General features: G+C 41.2%; 1 long non-coding RNA gene across 1 annotated transcript in view; it reads left to right on the top strand.

Moving 5' to 3' along the window:
* The window catches only part of LOC127688626 (uncharacterized), a 29,825-nt gene extending 15,381 nt beyond the window's left edge, over positions 1-14,444 (top strand). The window contains exons 2-3 of the long non-coding RNA XR_007978724.1: positions 10,303-10,417; positions 13,918-14,444. This is a non-coding gene — a long non-coding RNA (uncharacterized LOC127688626). The remainder of the gene's footprint in view (positions 1-10,302; positions 10,418-13,917) is intronic.
* The last annotated feature ends 5,461 nt before the right edge of the window (positions 14,445-19,905 follow it).

Here is a 19,905-nt window from a genome sequence, read left to right on the forward strand (position 1 = left end):
CAAATGTAATGTGATGCATTTTGTGGAAAAGTATTGAGATTTATCCCAAGGAGACCAAGATAAAAAGTGGTTCGACTTTTGGGACTTGTTGAGAAATTCATTTCTTTAAATCTCTGGCAAACTAACCCTGTTATGACTTTTCTTAGTGACTCTACAACATGTGAAGGATACTTTTCAATATTGCAACCAACAAAAATCAATTCCTTAATGAATAGTGGGTAAAGATACAAAGACAAATCAAATTGTTCTGTTAAATATGACTGAAATTTTTGGCAAATGGTTAACATTTGCAGAAACTAAGGTTCAAAACAATGACTATAATGTTTCATCGCCAGGACCAGATGAGGCCATTTTGTCTCTTATTTTAGAACTTGTATTAGTATAATTTTAAAATATTACTTTCCTTTTATTGGGGGATAACATTTGTTTAGTTTTCAAACTTTATTGTATTACCATGATTTGCACATAATTTTACATCTAATACAATAATAGAAGCATTCAGCATTTATAATTCTTTTCTGACCCCAGTTAGCTTTATTTTCATTTCATAATTATTACTGATTCTTTTGCTGTGAGAAAAATAAATTTATTTTGCAGAGTATTATAAAAACCATAGAAAAGACTCAAATATGTTTTTATTTATTTTTATTTATTTACAATACAGCCATTGTCCCCCTTCTCTGTGCCCTGTCCCACAGTTCCTCATCCCATTCCTCCTCACTGTCTCTGAGAGGATGCTCCCCCACTACCAGATCTCCACGTTCCCACCAGCAATGGAGGAGTGTTCATCTTTCTCCACATCCTTGACAGCATCTGCTATCACCTGAGTTTTTTATCTTAGCCACCCTGACTGGTATAAAGTGGAATCTCAGGGTCATTTTGATTTGCATTTCCCTGATGACTAAGGACTTTGAACATTTCTTTAAGTGCTTCTTGAACATTTAAGATTCCTCTGTTGTAAATTCTCTGTTTGCTGTATACTCCATTTTTTTAATTGGGTTATTTGGATTTTTGAAGGCTAGCTTCTGGAGTTCTTTTCTTTAATTAGCCCTCTATTGGATGTGGGGTTAGTGAAGTTTGTTTTTTTTTTCCATTCTGTAGGTTGCCAATTTGTCCTATTGACAATGTCCTTTGCCTTGCAGAAGCTTTTCAGTTTGATGAGGTCCCATTTATCAATTGTTGATCTTAAGAATCTGAGCCATTGGAGTTCCGTTTAGGAAATTTCTGCCAATGAGTTCGAGGCTCTTTCCCACTTTCTGTTCCATTCAGTGTATCTTGATTTATGCTGAGGTCTTTGATCCACTTGGACTGGAGCTTTGTGCAGAGTGATAAGTATGGGTCTGTTTTCATTCTCCTACATACAGACCACCAGTTAGACCAGCACCATTTATTTAAGATGCTTTCTTTTATTTTTTCATTGTGTATTTCTGACTTTTTTGTCAAAGATCAAGTGTCCATATGTGTATGGGCTTATTTCTAGGTCTACGACTCTATTCCATTGATCAACTTGTCAATGGCTTTTGTCACTATTGCTCTGTAGTGCAGCTTGTGGTCAGGGATGTGACTCTTCCAGAAGTTCTTTTATTGTAAAAAATCATTTTTACTATCCTGAGTTTTTTTTTTCCCATATGAAATTGAGAGTTGCTCTTTCCATGTCTTTGAAGACTGTGTTAGAATCTTGATGGGGATTGCACTGAATCTGTAGATTTCTTTTGGAAGTGTGGCCATTTTTACCACCACAATCCATTTTAGGATTTTATGTTAATCCTACCAATCCATGAACACGGGAGATTGTTCCAACTTCTGAGGTCTTTTTTCTTTTATTAGGGATTTGAAGTTCTTTGCAGATCTTTCACTTGCTTAGTAAAGGTTATACCAAGATATTTTACACTGTTTGTGGCCATTGTTAAAGGTGTTGTTTCCCTAATTTCTTTCTTAGTCTGTTTATCATTTATATAAAGGAAGGCTGTTAATTTGTTTGAGTTAATTTTATATTCAGCCACTTTGCTGAAGTTGTTTATTATCTGTAGAAGTTCTCTGGTAGTTTTTTGGGGCGCTCACATATGTATACTATCACATCAGCTGCAAATAGGGATACTTTGACTTCCTCTTTTTCAATTCATATCCCCTTGATCTCCTTTTGTTGCCTTATTGTTCTAGCTAGAACTTCAAGAACTATATTGAAAAAAGACAGAGGGAGTGGGCAGCCTTGTGTTGTCCCTGATTTTAGTGGATTGCTTCAGGTATCTCTCTATTTAATTTGATATTGCCTGATAGTTTGCCATATATTGCCTTTATTATGTTTAAGTAATGACATTGAATTCCTTATCTCTCCAACAAGAGAGATTTTAACATGAATGGGTGTTGTATTTTATCAAATATATTTTTTGGCATCTGAGATGCTCATGTGTTTTTCTTCTTTGCATTTGATTATATAGTGGATTATGTTAATGGATTTTCATATATTGAATCATTCCTTATCCCTGGGATGAAGCCTACTTGATTGTGATGAATGATGGTTTTGATGTGTTCTTCAATTCAGTTTGTGAGAATTTTTGAGTATTTTTGCATTGATATTCATAAGTGAAATTGGTCTGAAGTTCTTTCTCATTTTTGGATTTTTGTGTTTTAGGTATCAGAGTAATTGTGGCTTCATAGAACGAATTAGGTACTGTTTATTCTGTTTGTGTGGAATTGTTTGAGGAGTGTTGGTATTAGCTCTTGTTTGAAGGTCTGGTAGAATTCTGCGCTAAAGCCATCTGGCCCTGGGGAGGTTTTGGTTGGGAGGTATTTAATTACTTATATTTCCTTAGGGGATATGAAACTGTTTAGATAGTTTATCTGCTCTGGATTTGACTTTGGTATGTGGTATCTTTCTAAAAGGTCATCCATTTCATCTAGATTTTCCAGTTTTGTTGAGTAAAGGCTTTTGTAGTAAGATCTGATGATTTTTTTAAAATTTCCTGTTTTTGTTGTTATGTCTCCCTTTTCATTTCTGATTTTGTTAATTTGGATGCTGTCTCTGTGTTCTTCAGTTATTTTGGCTAAGAGTTTGTCTATCTTGTTGACTTTTTCAAAGAACCAACCAGCTTTTAGTTTTGTTGATTCTTTGTATTATTCTCTTTGTTTCTAATTGGTTGATTTCAGTCCTGAGTTTGGTTATTTCCTGCCTTCTATTCCTCTTGGGTGTGTTTGCTTCTTTTTGTTCTAGGGTTTTCAGGTGTACTGTTAAGTTGCTAGTGTAGAATATCTCCAGTTTCTTTATGAGGGCACTTAATGCTATGAGTTTTCCTCTTAGCACTGCTTTCATTGTGTCCCATAAGTTTGGGTTATGTTATGTCTTCTTCTTCATTGAATTCTAGGAAGTCCTTAATTTCTTTCTTTATTTCTTCCCTGTACAAGTTATCAAGGAGTAGAGAGTTATTCTGTTTCCATGAGTATGTGGGCTTTCTGTTGTTTTTGTTGTTATTGAAATCCAGCCTTAGTTCATGGAGATCTGATAGGAGGCATGAGATTATTTCAGTCTTCTTGTCTGTTGAGGCCTGTTTTGTGACCATTTATATCATTAATATTGGAGAAGATTCCATGAGGTGCTGAGAAGGTATATTCTTCTGTTTTAAGGTAAAAATGATCTGTATATTCTGTTAAATAAATTTAGTTCATAACTTCTATTAGTTTCACTATGTCTCTGTTTAGTTTCTGTTTCTATGTTCTGTCCATTGATGAGAGTGGGGTGTTGAAGTCTCCCACTATTATTGTGTGAGGATCAATGTATGTTTTGAGCTTTAGTAAAGTTTCTTTTATAAATATAGGTGTCCTTGCATTTGGGGCATAGATGTTCAGAATTGAGATTTCATCTTGGTGAGTGATGCCTTTGATGAATATGAAGTGTCCTTCCCCATCTCATTTGAGAACTTTTGGTTGAAAATTTATTTTATTGGATATTAGAATAGCAGTTCCCACTTGTTTCTTGGGTCCACTTGCTTGGAAAACTTTTTTCCAGTCTTTTTCTCTGAGGTAGTGTCTGTCTTTGTCACTGAGGTGTGTTTCTTGCATGCAGCAAAATGTTGGATCCTGCTTGAATATCCAGTCTGTTAGTTTATGTCTTTTTATTGGGGAATTGAGTCCTTTGATATTGAGAGATATTAAAGATAGATGATTGTTAGTTCCTGTCATGTTTGTTGGAGGTGGTATTATATGTGTGTGATTCTCTCCTTTTGGTTTTTTTTTGTGAGATTATTAATTTCTTGTTTTTTTCTTTGGTGTATATACTCTTTTTGTGTTGGAGTTTTCCTTCTAGAATCCTCTGTAGGGTTAGATTAATATATATATATATATATATATATATATATATATATATATATATATATAATAGTATATAGTATATAGATTAGATATATATGTATATAATATATAGTATATAGATTAGTATATATATTAATCTAGCCCTACAGAGGATTCTAGAAGGTAACTTATATATATATAATATAATATATATATACATATATATATATTTTAAATTTGGTTTTGTCATGGAATATTTTGGTTTCTTCATTTATGAGGATTGACAGTTTTGCTAGCTGGGATGGCATTTGTGTTCTCTTAAGGTCTGCATCTTTCTAGGATTTTCTGGCTTTTAGAGTCTCTGTTGAGAAGTATGGTGTAATCCTGATAGGTCTGCCTATATATGTTACTTTGCCTTTTTTCTTTACTGCTTTTAATATTCTTTCTTTGTTCTGTGCATTTTAGTGTTTTGATTATTTTGTGATTGGAGGAGTTTTCTTTTCTGGTACAATCTATTTGGTGATCTGTAGACTTCTTGTACTTTTATGGTCATCTATTTCTTTAGGTTGGGAAAGGTTTTTTTCTATGATTTTTGTTGAAGATGTTTTCTGGCCCTTTGAGCTGGGAATCTTTGCTCTCTTCTATTCCTATTATTCTTAGGTTTGGTCTTTCAATGCTATCCTGGATCTCTTAGATATTTTGGGTCAGGAGTTTTTTATACTTTGTATTTTCTTTGACCATTGTGTCAGTATCTTCTACTCCTGAGATCCTCTCTTCTATCCCTTGTATTCTATTGGTGATGCTCGTGTTTGCAGTTCCTGACCTCTTTCCTAGGTTTTCCATTTCCAGGGTTGCTTCTATTTGTGATTTCTATATTGTTTTTATTTCCAGTTTTAGTTGTTAAACCATGTTGTTCAATTCTTTCACCTGTTTGATTGTGTTTTCCTGTATATCTTTGAGGGATTTATTTGTTTCCTCTTCAAGGGCTTCTACCTTCTTAACTGTGATTTTCTGTATTACTTTAAATGAGTTATTTATATCCTCCTTAAAGATATCTATTATCTTCATGAGATGCAACATGCTTTTCAGGTGTGTCAGGGTATCCACAGCTTGCTCTGGTGGGGGAGCTGGGTTCTGATGGTGTCAAATATATTGGCTTCTTTTGCTTATGATCTTGTGCTTGCCTCTCACCATCTGGTTATATCTGGGATTAGCTGGCTTGTGTGTCTTAACTTTTACCACTTTTAAATTTATTTTTAATTGTGTATGTGCATGCATTATACATGTTTATAATGTGTGTGTAAAATGTGCTTGCACATGTGTCGTGGTTCGCATGTGGAGGTCAAAGTACACCTTTCAGGATTTTGTTCTCACTTTCCACCTTGTTTGAAGCAGGTGTCTTTCCTGTACCTGACACTGTATAGCTTACAGTGGGGCTATCTGGTGCTGTGTGGGCCTCCTAGACAGTCTCTGACTTTGCTGCTCATCCCCTTGTAAGATAATCACGGGTTACTATTATGTGTACCCAAAGAGCTGAAACCAGTTGGTCAGATCTGCAACCCACTGGACCAACTCTCCAAACAACCACAACTCCTCCTCCTCCTTGAAGGTCTGAATGCAAAGAGTGAAGCTCTGGTGGGCACACATGGACATGGATTAGCTGCAGAACACCACTGTTATCCATGTAAGAAGACTGAGGAACAAAAACTGATTTTTATGAGCCCTTGGCAGATCCTATGTCCCCACTGAGCTACGGTAGTTTCATCTTTAAGACAAGTGTCTTGCTTTCCTTGGAATTTCCCTGTGTTAGAGGCTGGCTTTTCCTGTTCACTGGCCACCTATCTACCTTGAAGCCAGTCAGGGTGAGAGAGTCCCTAGAGTCTGGGTCCCATTCTGTATCTCTTTAGACCTGTCCTCTATAGGATGAGGAATTGGTGGTATCAGGCTGCCTTTTGAGGCCCTGTCTTCCTGATCTACCTTTTATACCACAGCCAGATAGCTAGGCCTCCCCTAAGCCCCAGACTATGCCCAGGTCTGGTGGAGACATCCTCTCTAGGGTCAGTTCCACATGGTGGATTGCCTCCAGCATGGTATTTTCTGTATGCCGGAAGCACAGGCAAGAAGCTACTCTTCTCAACCATATAGTGTGGAGAACCTTGACTGTGCAGACAGGGAGTCCTTGTGGAAAGGGAACAAAGAGAAAATCTTCTGTCACCACCACCTAGTGTGAAGCTCCGAAGAGCATCAGAATTCTGAGTCCAAGTGTGGCATTCCAGGACATTATGAAAGAAACACTTCATGTGACAGTAACTTTATGTAATGCATATCTAAATACTTTAAAATTAGGAGTCGGTGTTTATATTCTTACTCTGAGCACTGTACATGTTACTGGAGAACTGGAGCACGCGAGTAAGTGTTTATTGAGCATCCCGAGGGGTGCGGTTGAGGCAAGGGTGGAGTGGAGCGAGCCCAGAGTCCAGATCTCAGCTGGTTTTCACGGAACTGTAGCTGAGTAAAGAGGGAATAGCCAGGCATGCTGGCTCTCAGGAGCCAGAGAAGCCAGCTGCAACACATCGCTGGTGCCCGTCCTCCCAAAGTCATCCAGCAAGCTTGTGGCAGAGGCAGGGTTTTGACCAATGTCGCCTGGCTGCAGAATCTAGATTCTTCTCGCTCTACTGCTTCCCAGCTCTCTATTTCCAGGGCTGTGTCATCAGTCCCGAGAAATTCATAATACAGCACACTAGGCTGAAGCAATTTCAACACACTGGTGGTTACTGTCTGCCAGTGGTTATAATTTGTCATGACTCACTGGGCTCCCAAGACTGTATCCCACTCTGCTCTCTGTTCAAGCACACTGTCCTGAGGAGTTTGGGCTTCTCCCTCATTTGCATATAGGATATCTATAGGATATCATATCAAGAACGTTTCTGATTTCCATCAATCGCCTTCCCCCTGACTCTGCTCTCTAGAACACTAACCTTCATGCTAAACAGAACCTGAAGGAGCACATTAAATGCATGGAGAAATAGCAGAGTCAGAGCAGGCAGGAGTCCCAGCCAGCCTCCTATTGCTTGTAATTGAGATGTTATACAATCCTATTAAGAGTTTGCAGACATCTAGTTTCCTTTATGGCTAAATATTACTGAGCCCAGACTCATGAAACCCTTTAATATATTCCAAAATCACAATATTAAATCCAAGATTATAATGGAACCCTGTGGCTTTAGAAGATGATCAGGAAAAAGTCAGCTTCAGACACCTACAGAGGCTGCACAAGAGGGAGCACATCTCTCTCTTGGGAGGGAATACAAAGAGATACTGGGTTGGGAGTTTTTCAGCCCATGGTAGCACAGGCTGTAGGCGCCTTTCCCACATTCCCGAGGCAAACTTACAGCTAGCTGCTTACTGTGAGTTCCATTGTCCTTGGCTTTGAGTTTTGTCAGAGCATGAGGTGTGCTCGGCCCATGTACTTGGTACACAGTGGGCTAGGAGCTTTGGGAGATATGTTCAAAAGTAACTATTGTGTGACTTCTCACTGTAAGTGTATTATAACAGTCAAACTGCAGGCTTCTAGTTTCATAAATAAATGCTAAAGAAAATGAAAATTTGGGCAAGTTGTGATTTAAAAAGTGAGTCTGTCAGAGAAAGGAACAGAACTCATAGAAGTAGGTATGTGATATATATACACACAGGTATATACATACATGCATATACCTAAAAGATATATAATATTCATATATATAATTCATATATGTCATGTTTCTAATTCACATATATATTATATATAACTTATATAGAATTTAAATTGGAGTGTTCAGTAGAGAAGACTTCTCAGACACAGGTTTAAGCCAATAAAGTCTTTATTAGCTGGCTGGGAACTAGACTGGGTTTTAGGAATCCCAGTGCAACCCAGAGTCTTTCTTGGGATAAGCTTTTAAAGCTCAGATACTGTGTATGTTCTGGATTGACATACTTCAGTTAACAAGTTAGCCAGAAGCAGAACTTCAGGAGTTAAAAAGCAAGGTTAGCACATTTTGAGACTTTCCCAGAACTGTATAGACTTTGATGGATTAGATCTTTGTTTTAGTTTTGGCAGGTGGGTGGTACTGTCTATGGGCAGAGTTTTACAGCCTAAATGGCAATTTCATCATGGAATTAGTTGTGCTACAGTGTTTATATACATATGCATGTGAATGTTTATATGTATGTGTATGTATATGTATGCATAATCTTAATATGTACATATATAACATATTTATATATTGGTTAAAGTGGTTTCTATGCTGTGGTCCAAGTAGTCAATAATGCTGTCTTCTGGTGAAAAGGCCAAGAATCCAGTATTTGTTCAGATCATGAGACTGGGTGCCTCAGCATTCCCAGTGCTAGAGTCCTGGAGGATTCCTAGAGAGAGGCCAGCCTTCAGTCTATCTTGGAATCCTGAAGAAGTAAACTTTAAGACCAGTGAAGGAGTATCTGTCTTAACAACAGGATAGGTGACCTTGCCAACAAGACTTGGGACAAGCAGCCAAACTGCAAAAGCTTCCTTCTTCCATGTCCTTCTAGAAGGGCTGCCACCAGACGGTGTGGCCTGGATTTAGGGTGGGTCTTTCACCTCAAATGACCCAATCAAGAAAATCCCTCACAGGCAAGTCCAGTTGCTTGTGTTGTGTTGCTTCCAAGAGAAGTCAAGTTGACAAACAGGATCAGGCATTACAGTGAATGTCTTTGATACTCCACTCTCCTCTACAGATAGTTCACCTGAAGGGAAAATCAATGAGGAAACTTCAGTGACTTGACGTGTAATGTTCTGTGCAGCAGATAAGGAATACACATTCTTCTCAGCAGCCTGTGGCGGGTCTCTCTAACAAGAATTGCTTTACATGACTCAAACAGGCCTTAACAGGTGAAGGAGGATGTGCCTGATTCCTTGTATCTCAGCAGATCACAGCAGAGCAAAATCAGAAACTCCAGAGACAGCAGATACTTGGAGGTCGAAAAAAGTGTATTCTTGGATGGGACTGAAGAAAGCAAGCAGAAAATGTAAAACTTTCCAGAATCGAAAGAGTGAGACTGGATTCGCAAAGCACGTGAAACCCTCTGGAAGCAACCTGGGCATTTTGAAGACTGAAGTTTATGTGAGCTGTAGGTGCTTACATTTAAAGAGCAGAGAGGCTCGGTAGTCATACATACATCATGCATACATACACAAAAGGCATATATATATATATATATATATATATATATATATATATATATATATATATATATATATGCATATATACATAAAGGCACATACACATGCGTATATACATAAAGGAACAGGCTGTTTGTGGGCCATTTTGTAGCAGTTTTACAATTGTTATGAAATGGGCACATTCTGCACACCTAGCCCAGCCTCAGTCCATCCAAGAAACCCCTGCTCCAGCTCTCTTGGCTGGGTTTCTCATTTACCCAGCAGCACACATTACAACCTCGAGGAGAAACGGCCGAGTAAACCTGACGTCTCAGAGAGAGGCGCTCATTCCCGGTTGTTCGCAGCTTGTTTTGAGTCACATTTTCAGGCTGGGATGCTTTCCTTGTCCCTTCGATGTGAATTTCGCTGGGAGCCTTCTATTTCTGTCACACTGATTGCTTCGTGTATGCTGGAAATCATTGATTTGGTATTTAGGAAATTGCCATGTTTGGGACAGCAGCACTTTCAGCTAATGGATTGATGAGCTTTAAACTTGCTATTTAAAAAAAAAAAAGCACATTAGAAAAACAAGGCCCTCAAAATGTCAACCCATCATTTCCTAGGTTCAGGATAATGGTAAGGAGTGACTTCGATCATTATTCATTTCAACTCTCTGTGCATAACCAACCTGGGAAGCCACATTTATTCCCCCTTCACTTAGGACTATCGCAGTGGGCTGAATAAATCAGTCTTTAAACATCAGTTCCTTCTACTAGATCTTGGTGAACAGAATCAACCCTGGTAATAGATGCTGACCCTTCACTATGACACTTCCTGTCTTCAAGGTCCACCGATGGCTTTGGGAAAGGAGTGACTTAAAGCCTCCCCTGCTTCTGCGATGAACTCCGGACAGGACTGGCTGTGAGCTGTGGACAGCACCTGGCCGTGCTCACCTGCTAAGTACCCACTGTGTCTGAGACACATTCATTTCTGATCTTCTAGAAAAATCTCCAATGAGCATGGGACTAGGGAAAACAGAGGCATCAGGAAACTGTCAAAGGCCTCTCTTAGCCGGGCATGGTGGCACACACCTTTAATCCCTGCACGTGGAGGCAGAGCCAGGCATGCACGCATGCGCACACGCAGGCATGCGCACAGACCCTCTCCCTGGGCAGGTAAATGCCCAGGGCGGGGGCGGGGGGGGGACTTGGTTGGAGCTCCATTGTCTTGCAGCCTGGTTCCATGATGCCGCGTCCTTCCCCTCAGTGGACTAATTAGAAGGTGGCTTAGGCTAGTGTGCAGTGTGAGAAGCTGAGGCAAAAGGAAAGGGACCTCGAAGAAGACGCTTTTCTCCCAACAACAGGGTTGCTGGGAAAGAGATGGAGAGCAGCTCTGGTTTGGTCATGCTCCTGCCTCCACACATTCCTGTGAGGGTCTTTTCCAGCTGACAAGCCTTTGGGGGGTGGGATATGTCTCACTAGTTGACAGTTCTCTCCCTCCAGGTGGCTCCTTAGCGGATGGTTTTCATTAGCATGCAGGGTCTAATCTCATTAAGAATTGATGTTGGCAGAATTTATTTTTACCGCAGTTGGAGGAAGGAAAAGGTTAGCTCCTTGCAGAGCCATTCATATACATGACTCCCCAGCCCCAGAAAGGCTTCCTGAGGCTTTTCCAGTCCTGGGGGAGGTGGGGCTTCAGGGGGAGTGAAGAAGGGCCTGAGCAGCCCCTACCTAAACAGTGGTCTCCTGCCTTCTACTCACACCACATACACACTCAGTCACACCATTCACACACACACATACACTCACATATTCTATACACTCACACACAGCATACACATACACACTTAGTCACACTACTCACATACACACGCTCACACATACTCACACACATTATACATTCACACACACTACACACTTCACAAACTCACAGCATACATGCACACACAGTCACATCACTCACACACACATACACATATACTACACACTTATACACACTAAATACACACAGTACTCACACATATGCTACACACACAGACACTCACATTACACACACATACTTATGCCACATATACACACCACATACACACAATACACTCACACACACATACACACATATGCTATTCATATCCACACTTGTACTACATATACACACATACTCACATACTATACACACCCTCACAGTACTCACACACATACTACATACACACCTACACACACACACACACACCACACACACACACACACACACACACACACTTATGACTCTTGGGAGGATGAAGTCAAACATCTATCCACACTTAATCAGGAGAGGGTCTGACCCACCAAACAAAGATTCTGTTATCCCCACCCTGGTGAAGTAATGCACTTCCTGGGGTTTGCTTACAGGAGCATGGTGTTCACTGAAAAGTTCTGTCCTCAATAGAAAACTGACCTTTCACTCCACATTTCTAAGATTCTCTACATCTAGGGCAGGAGAGAAAAGCCAGTAGACTCTTAGGAGAGGGTAGAGGAACCTCCCTCCCTTTCTTTAGAAGGGGATTCTAACAACCTCCAAAACACAGACCTGGTACCTGCTGTCTAGTTTTGTTTGTTTTGTTGCCATGACTACCAGACAAGGTCTCTTGGAGGTCATTACAATTGCTCTGTTTGATGATTGTGACAGTCATGTGACACCTGGAGACACATAGAGAACACATGCATGCACACACATGCGCACATGCACACACACACATGCGCACATGCACACACCCATGCGCACATGCACACACACATGCACACATGCACACATCCATGGGCACATGCACACACATGCGCACATGCACACATCCATGCACACATGCACACACATGCACACATCCATGCACACATGCACACACACATGCGCACATGCACACATCCATGCACACATGCATACACCCATGCGCACATGCACACATCCATGCACACATGCACACACACATGCGCACATGCACACATCCATGCACACATGCATACACCCATGCACACATCCATGCACACATGCACACACACATGCGCATATGCACACACCCATGCATGCACATCCATTTAAGTAACGAGCGTGGGGCAGGGCTCTCCCTCCAATAAGATTCTTTGCAGGACTGGGTGAGAGGAAGCCCAGATCCTGTGGGTCTTGGGCCCTGGTCCTGCCAGTGCAGCGATGGTGGGCACAAAGCTGAGGCCACCCATTCTCTCTGCTCTAGCCTCAGCATTTGTCTCCGGCTCTGGCCGCCCACATTTGGGAGTTTGGGTTAGGAAGGTTACTCTTGTTTCTCCACTCCTGCTTTCTCCAATTTTGTGGAAAGAGCACTGAAGGCTACCCAGAAACACGGTCAAGCCTTTGCCTCCCAGACACTGAGACCTGGACTTCAACCTTTGAGTTTTCACTTTCACACTTGAAAAATGCAGACCGGGACCTGGGAGATGGGTGGGGTGAGAGAGTGCTTGCTGCGAAGCAGGAGACCTGGGTTTGAACCCCAGCCACCATGTGAAGTGATAACCTCCTTACAGGCTCCCATGGAGATTGAATAGGAAAATATACATAATTCCCAGTTTTTGATGCTTATACGCATTTGATAGATAGTTGTAGTTCTTTTATGTGGCTCACATTGTGAGACAGAGCAGGCAATGAGATATTTTGCTAAAGGAATGGTCATTGCATTATTAGCATATAGCATTGTATAGTCATGTGCCTCTCACTTTAATCCACACAGTCATTTTCTTTTTCTTTTCTTTTTTCCTTTTTTCTTTCTTTCTTTCTTTCTTTTTTTTGGGGGGGGTGGTCTTTTTTTTTTCGAAACAGGGTTTCTCTGTATAGCCCTGGCTGTCCTGGAACTCACTCTGTAGACCAGGCTGGCCTCGAACTCAGAATCCTCCCAGAGTGCTGGGATTACAGGCATGCACCACCACCACCCGGCTCCACACAGTAATTTTCTAAAGGGGAGATTATTATCTATCAGAGATGTAAATCACTCAGGAAGTTGAATCTGGAAAATGTTGATCTGAGTTAGGAACAAAAATATGTCAAAAAAGTAAAATCAAAGACTCACACAGTTTACTTAAGATTACACCCTGGGATTAGGCTGTTTTAAAATAAATGCCAGGGGACACTACTCTTTCTAGTCCTTAAACATATTAAGTTTTAGAGTTTCCTATTACACACACACACACACACACACACACACACACACACACACACTTCCAAGTGTCTCAACAAAATCTCCTTATCCTCAGGGTCACGAATTGCCCCGTAAGCCTCACGCTTCTCTGAATTTGCTCAGTGTCTGTTGTGATGCCTCGCTCACCCCTCTCATTTTCCTGAGTTTGATCCTCCCTCTTTCTGAGAGATTCCTGACAGAATCATCTGGGTTCCAAAGCACTAGGGTTAGCCTCACACTCTCTAGCTCCAACGTCACACTCCTTGTCTGTTGTTTTCCTTAGTGGATCAATGCCCTATGGCTCTGACATCTGCAACATCCTGGGATCTGCATTGCAACTGGACTTCACCTTTACAGCTTCACAAATATGTCTTTAGGGGCTCTCTGCAGGAATCGAGTCTTCATGATGCCCTCACTCTCGCATCTCTCCCAAATCTAAGCCAATACTATGGATGCTGCTGCCAAATTTTGCTGTCAGCAGGAGATGTAGCCTTGCCAACTTGAAAGCACATAGTAGGACTTTCACAGGATCTCTCCAGGAGCTGATGTGAAGAGACATTTCATTCACAAGGAAAGATTATCCAAACACATACGTGAGAAGCAAGCCGGTGAAAATGGAAACCGGCTGCAGCAATACGCAGCTACAAAGGAGGGTCCTCTTAGAGTGGGAGGCCCTTGGGAGGGATGGCTACGAGCCACAGCCTTCTCTGACCATAGCTTTCTAACAAGAAGAGACAGCGTGACAGCAAGACTGAAGGCCTAACAGTGGGAAGTTACATTAAAGCGATGACTCCATAACTTTCTCCTTACTATTAAAGTCTCTATTATTTTGTTTTATGTATATGATTGTTTGCCTGATGTATATATATATATATATATATATATATATATATATATATATGCATTGTGTGTGTGTGTGTGTGTGTGTGTGTGTGTGTTTGTGTGTGTGTTTGTGGTCAGCAGAAGCCCCAAAATTCCATTAGATCCCTTGGAACTTGAGTTCCTGAGAGCTGTGAGCTGCTATGTGTGGACTGGGAACTGAATCCGGGTCCTCTGCAAGAGCATCAAGTGCTCTTAACCACTGAACATGCCTCCGGTCCCTATAATGTTCTTATATATTTTAATTAGGAGTAATGGCTTAGAATCAAAGTCCACCGAGATGACATGACCAAGGCCCGCCCTGTGTAGAAGAAGAAATGGTGGACAAGAAGTTATCACTGGGATTAAGTGGTGGCAGATATGGCCAATCCGTCCAATGGTGACTTGATTGGTTAATGAATCATATGACTGATGGATGAGTGTAATGTCAGCTTGGGGCAGCGGAATAGCGTCGGAATGCTGGCCACAGCAGCGAATACCATGTGACACTCGGGGCCCTGTGCTGAGTTTAAATAATAGCTTCTCAGCCGGGAACATGCATCCCTCCATAGAAGGTTCACTTCACGGTGATGCTAGAATCAGGTCATGTTTTCATATTAAACTTTTGCTTTAAAAAAACTTAACAATAGTCTGAAATGATTTTTCATATGTTCTTAAAAGAAAAGTAATGAGTCTTTTTTTTTTTAAGTGAAAAGCAGGAAAGGGAGGTTATTGAGTGTGGCCACACTGGGAAGAGGGCAAGGCTCCGGCCCCCTTCAGCACCGCTTTGTTTAATCTTCTCCAATGTTACCTTTCTTGGCTGAGATTGTGGCTCCCACACTCAGGAAAGGTTTTAGTTTGGTTTCATTGTTTCTTTTCCACTCTCAATGACCAGTTATGTGTTTATTCAACTGAAAGCTTTGGTTTCTGGCTACTAGGAGTTAGGGGGAACCCAGAGATCATCTCAGAAAAAAATGGCTTCTGAAAAAGTTTTAGGCCCTGGTGGTTCCAGGAGCCCTCAACAAACAATCCTTCCAGAGCTAAATACCCTGTCCTCCTCCTTCTTCTCCAGTCCCAGGCTGTGGTGTTTGCTTGAGGAAGTTTGCAGTAGGCCATGACATTTCAGGAAAGGTTGTTACCCCAAGGCATTCCTGTGAAACTTGTCAGACTTCGAGAGCGAGCCCCGCCCCCTTCCTAGGAGATGCTACTTTGTAGCTGAAGATCTGAGCCCATCCCAGGTCCCCCAAACTTTCTGCTTTCTGTCGAAAACCCTCAACACCAAGGTTAGGCGGTTCAGGAAGGGCAGCAGGGTAGCTGCAGGGTCTTCCCACACCACACCCTTGTGTGTGTTTCTGTGTCAGGACTCCCAGGGGGCTGCTCACCAGATCCCTTCAACCTTTTGATCCATCAAGTAGACATTAGGGAGGAAAGAAAGATCGGATCGCTGCCTGCCCCTACCCCAACTTGATTTTTTTTAGGGCTGCAGCAACAAATGATAGATACACTTGGTGGATCAATAATAAAAATCTGTTCTCTCAGTTTCAGGGGCACAGAAGGCCTAACCTAAGCAAGGTATTAGCAGAGGATAATTCCCTCTGTCAGTTGCTGAGGAGGGAGTGATCTATCTCTTGCCTCCCCCAGCTTCCAATCTTCCTCTGCTGCCATGCTTGTGTTTCCTTCTGCCTTCCTTATAGCAGGATTGCATGTAAGGTCCCGGGCAATCCAGGACCATGTGCCCTCAAGACCAAGGCAGGACAATAGGGAAGAGAGAGATAGAAAGAGAGAGACAGAGACAGAGTCAGAGACAGACAGAGACAGAGAAACAGAGATCTTCTAGTGGCCTTGTGCAATTCTTAGAGAATCAGCATTGGAAACAAACAAGTTGGCAAAGGAAAAAGGGCAGAAACCCATCAGACCAAGGCAGAACACGTGACTAGTAGCTGCCATATTGGAAAACAACCATAGAGAAGTGTTTTGGGGATTGAATTGGGCAATAGTTAATTATCTGTTGTCCTGGTTCAATAAATCTTAGCTACTGTTACTGTCACTGGTACAATAAAGAAAGAAATGATAATAGTCTCGTCCAGGTTGGTATTGGAATGAATCTTCCAGAACAGAGTCCAATACTAATTAATTTCTGGAGGAGTCCAGCGGGAGTGTGGAGCTGTAAGGAAATAGCTGAACGATAAATCTCCATCCAACCTTTTAATTGTGTTCATTAATTCTTTTATTGACTGCTGAGTCCTCCATTGGCTTAACCAGTGTGATGAAAATTTTAAATTTTCTTACCATTCTCATGGGCTTGTGCTTTTTCTCCTGTGATTCTGTATGTACACCTTATGTGTTTCAAAGTTGTGTTGTTGTGTTGTTGCGCATAACACTTTGTGATGGATTTTCCTTTTATCATTGCTTACTGATTATTTTTATCTCAATAACAGTTTTATTTCTTTGAGTTCTAATTTGTCTAATATAGATGGTGTTGTATAGCTTTTTCCCCTTTCTTTTTTAGTTTTTGAGACAGGGTTTCTCTCTCTCTCTCTCTCTCTCTCTCTCTCTCTCTCTCTCTCTCTCTCTCTCTCTGTGTGTGTGTGTGTGTGTGTGTGTGTGTGTGTGTGTGTAGCCCTGGTTGTCCTGAAACTAGCTCTATAAACCAGGCTGGCCTCAAACTCACAGAGATCCACCTGCCTCTGCTTCCCAAGTGCTGCCTCCCAAGAGATTAAAGGCATGGCCCACCACACCTGACATAGCTTTCTTTTGTTACAGTTTTTTGTTGGTATATATTTTTTTCTGTTCAAAAGACTTCAAACCTTTATAAGTTTGAGAGATCTGTCATCAACAGCATGTAACTAGATTCTTATCTAATGTCACAATCTCTGTATATTATAGGTAATTCTAATCCACCTCCAGTTGATGTAATCTGAATGGTGTTTTCAGCACTGTCTTCTGCTTTGTTAATTCTTTCAGTCACTGTGAAGGTTAGTATTAATGAAACACTTAGTAGGCAAGCCTCTGGGTACACTATTTAGATTAAAGTTAATCTTTGAGAATGTGTGAGATGTTGAGGTCTACCCTGCTAGTATAATTTTAACTATTTGTTCCATGCCTGCCAGCTATTTCATATTGTTGCTGTAATATGCCTACCTGACATTTTATATTGCTGACAGAAAGTTAACTTGACTCAGAACAAGGTCAAGCTGACCACATACCCTGTTAGGTTCTGAGGTTTTTTAATCTTAAGAGATTTCACAACAATAAGCTTCACTTAGGACCAATCAGAATAAAGGTCATTTAGGACTATAGCTTGATCCAGGGCTAACCACCCTACCATACTGTGTATGAGCTCATTGTGGGGTTTTTTTCCTTTATGAACTGGCCCTGAGAAATATTTGAGGTCCAGTCTTAACTCCTGAGTCTAGGCTGTGTCGCTGATAGGTCAGTCTTGGCGTGTGTGTTCAATAAATCAGCCCTGTTTAACTGAGATTAGAGTCTGAGTGGTTTGTGTGGTGATTCCTGAGCCTCAACACGAGGGACTGACTTGATTGCTTTACCTGAGGTGGGAAGACCCATCTTGGGCTCTGGACTGTAGAACGTGACTAGAACAAGCTGCGTGCCGGCACACGCTCATCCATTGCTCTCTGCTCTTGTCTACGATGTAAGGTGATCAGTTCTCTCAATTTTCTGCTGCTATGACTTCCCTGTCATGACGGAGGGTGAGCCAAAAGCCAGGCATTTTATCACAGCAGCAGAAACAGAAACTAAGATGGTCATAGAAAGTTTGAAGTAGATATTTAACTTTTCTAGTATTTACCTTAGTTCCTTATAATAATCAATTTCCATTTCCTTTCTGGCTGGTTTTATTTTGCAATTTCTCATCATGATGCATGAAATTCGTAGTTTTATTTATCTCTCTCAGCATCTGCTAGTCTGTTTTTCTAGAGGCCATAAACTTTTATGCCTTTTGTCAATTGAAATATTTGAAGGTCATATTTCTTTTCCTCTTGGGGGACTGCATTTCTTAGCAACCAGATTTGAGTTAGGGATTCCCAGGGTGGGCTAGGACATGAGTAATCATGGTCTGTCTTCTTCAGTGTATTATATTCTGTGAGGTATGGTGGCCATCTGCCCCTCGCAGGGTGTATTACTTTAAGTCTTTCGAATTTACCACTAATAAGTAATCAGTAAAGAGAATCTTTAAGACAATAAAATCTCTAATCACTAACAAAATTGATCTTCCTCTTAATTTGATATCCATTGATAATTCTTGGTCTGGATGGTTTGTTACCATGATAGCTGCAAAGCAGTAGCACAGTAACAGAGCTGGACTTTTCAACCTTAGTACTCATAGTTCATTCATGTGTTCATTTCTTCATTCATTCATTCACTCATTCATTTATTCATTCATTCATTCTTCATTTATTCACTGTGGTAGTTAGGGACAGAATGTGATGACTTGGCCATGTCAGGTGTCTTAAAAGTTTGAAGAGATGTAAGTAGTCTTAGCCACTCTGTAAAAAGTGATCATGAAGTTTATCTTTTTAACTTGTATGTTCTAATTGTCTGTAGTATTGTATTCATAAACGTTTTCAATCTAAAACAATTGTATTTCTTTGTGTCACGATAAAAACATGAGTTTAATTTTCCCATGGCACAATTTTGCATTCTTTTCTTGATAACTTTTTAAATTTACATTTCGAATATTGTCCCCCTTGAAGCTACCCCTCCAAGAGTTTTTCACCCCCTTCCCCCTCCTGAGACGTTTGCTTCTGAGATGGTGGTCCCTCCCCCCTCCCCCCACACACACACCACCTCCCCTAACCTCCTGCCATCTTCCCTGGGGCATCAAGTCTCTACAGGACATCCTCTCCCACTGAAGTCAGACAAGGCCGCCCTCTATTACAAATGTAGTAGAGGAGCTACAGACCAGCCCATGCATGCTCTTTGGATAGTGGCTTAGCCTCTGGGAGCTCCCACGGGTCCAGGATAGCTGACACTGTTGTTCTTCCTATGAGGATGCCATCCCTTCAGTTTCTTCAATCCTTCCCCTAACTCTTCCACAGGGACCCCCAATCTCAGTCCAATGGTTGGCTGTAAGTATCTGCATCTGTCTCAGTCTGCTGCTGGTAGAGCCTCTCAGAGGACAACCATGCAAGGCTCCTGTCTGCAAACACAACATCGTATCAGTAATAGTGTCAGAGTTTAGTGCTTGCATATGGGATGGATCCCAAGTTGGACTGGTGACTGCATGACCTTTCCTTCAATCTCTGTTACATTTTTGTCCCTGTATTATTTTAGACAGTAAAAATTCTGTGGCAGAAATTCTGAAGCTGAATCGGCGACCCCATCCCTCCATTGAGAGCCCTATCTATCTACTGGAGCTGATCTCTTCAGGTTCCATCTTTCCACTATTAGGCAT

Source organism: Apodemus sylvaticus, chromosome 7, assembly GCF_947179515.1.
Source record: "Apodemus sylvaticus chromosome 7, mApoSyl1.1, whole genome shotgun sequence".
Lineage (NCBI taxonomy): Eukaryota > Metazoa > Chordata > Mammalia > Rodentia > Muridae > Apodemus > Apodemus sylvaticus.